Raw genomic sequence first — 4,980 nt, 5'->3', positions numbered from 1 at the left:
CTTGACCAAACCTCTAGTGCCAGCCACATTTCAAGCCTTAGAAGATCAGGGGTTTTAGGAAAAGCATGTGAATCTATTCATTTTCCCAACACCGTCGGGTCTGGGGCAGCCGTCCAGGATCAAGCCTGGCAGACTTCCCAGTGAGTGAGATGAGCAGGGTTTAAGGCCTCGTAAATTGCCACATGCAGAGGGCCTTGGATTTCTGAATCGCAGGTGACAGCTTGCCAACCTCTGTGAGAGACTCAGGCGCTCAGACCCGGTGACCTTCATTAAGGTCAACTCTTGTTGTATGTGTTTAGGTGTCAAAACTAAAATTCCTATTCTAGCATAGGATCACATTGGATTCCATACATGTTCTATGAATAAGCATTGTCTAATTCTGTGTCTTGAAGACACAAACACTGAAAAGACTTGGATTTTTTTTTTTTTTTGAGGGGAAAGAAATGTTCCTAAGAGCTCAGTGTTAAAAAATGTCAAAAACCATGTGGGTTGTCTAGGTAGAAGCTATACTAACAGGACAGTGGAAATGTGCTTCTCGGTACATTTAATGTTGTCTCTAGGCTAAATGCTTCCTACTCTTTCATGGGGGAACACTGAGAACAAGTGACCCAAAGGCTGTGGTTTCAGGATATAACTCTGAAACAGCTGACTGTACAGATGCATAGCCTGTTCAGGGAAATTTTTGATCTCCCTGTCTTGTCTGTCTATGCAGCTCTCTATTTTACAATGTTATTTACTTTTATGTGCTATATCCTGTCTTTAAACGCTGTGGTGAAATGAAGTGGGTGCAGCCTCTGAGCTAAGAGTGTATCCTGCCAAGGGAAAGAGTTGTTTGGAAGCAGTGACAGAGAAGCAGTTTTGGGGGTGAACATGTCCAATGAGGACTCATTGGCAATCAACCTTGGCAGTCTTCTGACTGAGAAAAAGCTGACAAGGGAAGACTGGGTTCCCCAGCTCTCAGGGCTGGGCTCTGGCTTTAAAGCTTGTCCTCCCGAGCTCTGCTATTCCCTCATGATGGACTTTCACCTCTTCATGTAGATAGTAGATCTACCATCCAACTTCACATACAAGGACAGGAGTTTGTGTGTTTCTGGAACAGCAAGCGCACTCCATGAGTTCAAGGTCATCCAGAAGATCCAAAGTCCACAGCGCTGCTGAAATACAGTTTAACAACCATTCTGGTCTTTCCCTCGTTGATCTACCAATGGAACAACCAGGGTGTAGAAAACCGGCTAATTTTTCCAGGCCTTGCAATGCAAGATCATCATCCCAGCTAACCAGAGGCCAAAGAAAGAAGAATTTAAGTTTAAGACCAGCTTGGCTAGACAGTGATTCAAAGATAGCTTAGACATCCTTCAAGACAGCAAGCAACTTCAAATGAACACTCACTCAGCAGAGGTCAACCCCAGGAACACCCCCCTAAAATGCCAATCTGACCTCTCCTGGATTCCCTCAGCTTCGAGATGGCATGTGAAAACAAATGCAGCTCTTAGGTGAAAACAGGTGACACGTGTCCCATGAGTTGTCAGGAAGTGCTTAGGTCGGGCATTTTCCTTGTGGCCTACCTGGGAGGCTGAGTTTCTTGGTAACTGATCCAGACCATTGAGGGCTACAATACTGCTCCAGCTTGTTTTCGGCTGCTGTGATCGTAGGGTGACCAGAAGCAGCTTGGGGATGGAAGGGTTTGTTTGGCTCACACCTCCAGCTCACAACCCATCCTGTGAAGTCAGAGCAGGAGCTCAGGCAGGAACAGAGGCAGGAAGCTCAGACAGGTGCTGTTCGTTGGCTTGCTTTCACACAGGTTTCTTATACAACCCAGGGCCACCTACCTAGGGTTGGCATTGCCCTTAGTAGGTGGGGCTTCGGTCTTACCACAGCCTGGGTTCAAGTCCTAAGACACAGAAGGGGCATTGGCATGAAGAAATGAAGTAGCGTTTGAGTACCAGATGAGTTTCATGCAGGTGGCCAGCCCCAAATAGCTCAAGCCGTCTTTATTTATATTTCAAAACCAAGCATGTTTTTTCCACCCTCCAGCATAAACAAATTAACCTCCAGGATATAAAAAAAATATATCAAATATGTTTTTCCAAGCTTTACATCAAAACAACTTTTGAACCAAAAGCAACAGTTGTCATTTTGCTGGCTTGGCTAAATGTGGAGGGAGCCCGGCACATCCTGTCCTTACAATGCTAAGAAGTGATTAGCACAGACACACCTTTTCCAGAGCTACAGTAGCATTCAAAAGTTAGTAAAACATATCTACGGAAATAGAGGTTATTTTCCATAAGATGCTTATCATACAGTTAGCTTACGCTTCTTCAACTACCCATTAACTTTTACTGCTTCCAATCATGTCAGCACCGAACCAGAAAAGTTCCCAGGGTCTGGTGTGACAGCTGATATTTCCAGATAAGACATCTGAGATGCACCAGTTCCCAAAGAATTTTAGGGGGAAATAATTGAGGAAAAAAAGTATATGGGCTTTCTAGGAATAATCCCATATATCCCTACAAGCCTGCTTTGAGCATGGGCCCATGTACTACAAATGCAGGCGAAAAGCGTACGCAGGCCCCTTGGCTGAAGGAGTTCCCACAGCAATGTGTAGTTGACAAAATGACGCTAAACACCACCAAGAATCATCAATATTATGAGAGATAAGGATGTGCAGGCCACATGGTCCTAGCAGTAAGCGGTCTGTGCTATCTGAAGTCCACTGGATCTTGCTGAGTATGAGATTGTCTACAGACTTTGCCTCATGGAGACCCGTTAGACAAGCACTCATACGCTGATCTGAAACTAGGCCACATGGTTCCCAGCAAGGCTGGGAACCCCACATTAAGCATTAATTTAGAAAATCCCTCCAAAGACTTGCTTACAGGCCTGTCTGGTAGAGGCATTTTCTCAAAAGAAGTTTCTTCTTCCTGGATGACGGTAGCTTGTGCTAAGTTGATACAAATCTAACCAGAACAGATAGCGCAACCACAGCCTCGGCAATGCTCACATTTCATCAGGGAGCTATAGATTCCCGTATTCATTATCATGACAGTAAAGTGATTATTACATGTTCGACACCATAGGATGTCGTTCAGGCTCCATGGAAAATGCCATTTAGGTTTCGCCTTCCGGAACCTTACACATCTAGCTCCCAGCCCATCACTGAGAGAAGTCAGAACAGAGGCAGGAAGTATGGAGGACATATAGGACACAAACAATGATCACAAACAGACACATGGGAGGTAGGATGCGTGACTGCAGGAATTGAATGGGTACCACATCACTGCACATGATGAGCTATGTAAAAGGCAGTCATGTCTTTAGACTGTGCTCATCCGGTTAGCTCCTCTTTATCCCCTCCCCAATAACCCTTTCCCCAGTCTCACTTCTGTCTTCAAGTCGTAGCTATACAAATGGCCTGGTGTGTCTATATAACATGTCACTAGCGTCCATAGGGCAATTAAGTATAATATGCTATGAAAACAACTCATTATGAAGAAATGTTTTACAAGCAGGTGTGAAGAGCTGGGGTTCTGGCATCCTTTTTTTTTTTTTTTTTCAGGATAAATTGAATTAATCAAAGATAGTGAGTCTATCTCTAAAAATCTGTCTCGATAGCATCTTATGACTTCCACTAAGATTTGCCCAAATCAGCTCCGTTTTGGCTAGAAATTGTTAAGGTTACTTTCCAAAACTTTCATAGAATTTTAAGAACTCCATTGAAAAAGAGTTCTAAGAACAAAGTGGGGGAGGCCACCCTGCTGTCATTCCCGCCTCTTAGGCAAATGTGGATCTGAGGTCCGAATCAAAGGCCGGCTTCTGCAGGGTGATCTTGACAGTTGTGTCAAGTCGCTATCATAAAGCATTAGAAGTCCATTTTTCCGGCAATAAGGATGAAAGTCTCTCTGTTGAGAGGCATCCTTCATGCTTTAGAATGTTCCAAGTAGAATGTTCAAACGGAAGAGATTGTCAAAGAGATGCCTACTGTGGAGATGTAGGATGGGGTTTTCAAGTCACACCCACAAAGATCTATGAAATTGAAAGGTTTGCAGGAAGTCAAAGGTCCTGTGGAAAATTGCGCTGACGGATTTCATCTCTTATAAATCAGTCTGAGGCTGAATAGCACTTGAAGCTCAGAGAAGTAGAATCTGCCTGCTAAGCATTTTCCTACGCCTTGGTTTGGGCTGTGCTGGAGGATGCTGCAATCCTTCTGTCTTTAAAACTTGCCCGACTGTATATTTATTCATTCATCCAACCATCAAGCACTCAGTGGATGCCAGCACTGAGGATGCAGCATGGATGTGCAAAGACTCTCCAGACTTCTCAGGCTCAGTGGAAGGGGGTAAATATCTCAGGGGTGTGCAATAATCGCCGGGGGATACAGGAAAAGCCCTCATCCCACGGTGGAGGAGCATTATTAAAAGGAACAAAGAGAAGAGTGGTCCAGGAAATGGAATTACACGGGTGTCTGAGAAAAAAAAAACATACTTGGGGGTCATGATAAAATAGTTCATGTGGATACAGACAGACGCAAGACCAGATGACCATGGTCATTGCATAACAGATTTGGGAGTTTGAATTTTATCCTGAAACTAATTGAAGAGAAAACATCAAAAAAAAAAAGGTAAAAATGAAAGCAAAATGATCAGAATTACAAATTGGGATATCACTTTGGGGTGATACCATATAGTATTCTTAAAACAGCAGAGTGCTTTAATTGGGCGTAGCACCTCACAAGTGGGTCGCATTCTATCCCCCTAGAAGAGACATGAACTTCTCGTTTGTAGATTTTTTCAAGTTTATTTATTTTTATTTTATGTGTATGCGTGTTTTGCATGTATGTAGGGATGAGTATGTGTGCGTGTGCATGTGTGTCATGAACATACAATGCCTGTGGAGGTCAGAAGAGGACATGGGTCCCCTAGAAAGGGAGACGCAGACTGTTGTAAGCCACCATATGAATTCTGGGAGTGGAATATGGCTCCT

The sequence above is a fragment of the Microtus ochrogaster genome, chromosome 21 (genome assembly GCF_000317375.1).
Source record: "Microtus ochrogaster isolate Prairie Vole_2 chromosome 21, MicOch1.0, whole genome shotgun sequence".
Lineage (NCBI taxonomy): Eukaryota > Metazoa > Chordata > Mammalia > Rodentia > Cricetidae > Microtus > Microtus ochrogaster.
The sequence above is the reverse complement of the archived record's forward strand: the minus strand, read 5'-3'. Positions refer to the sequence as shown.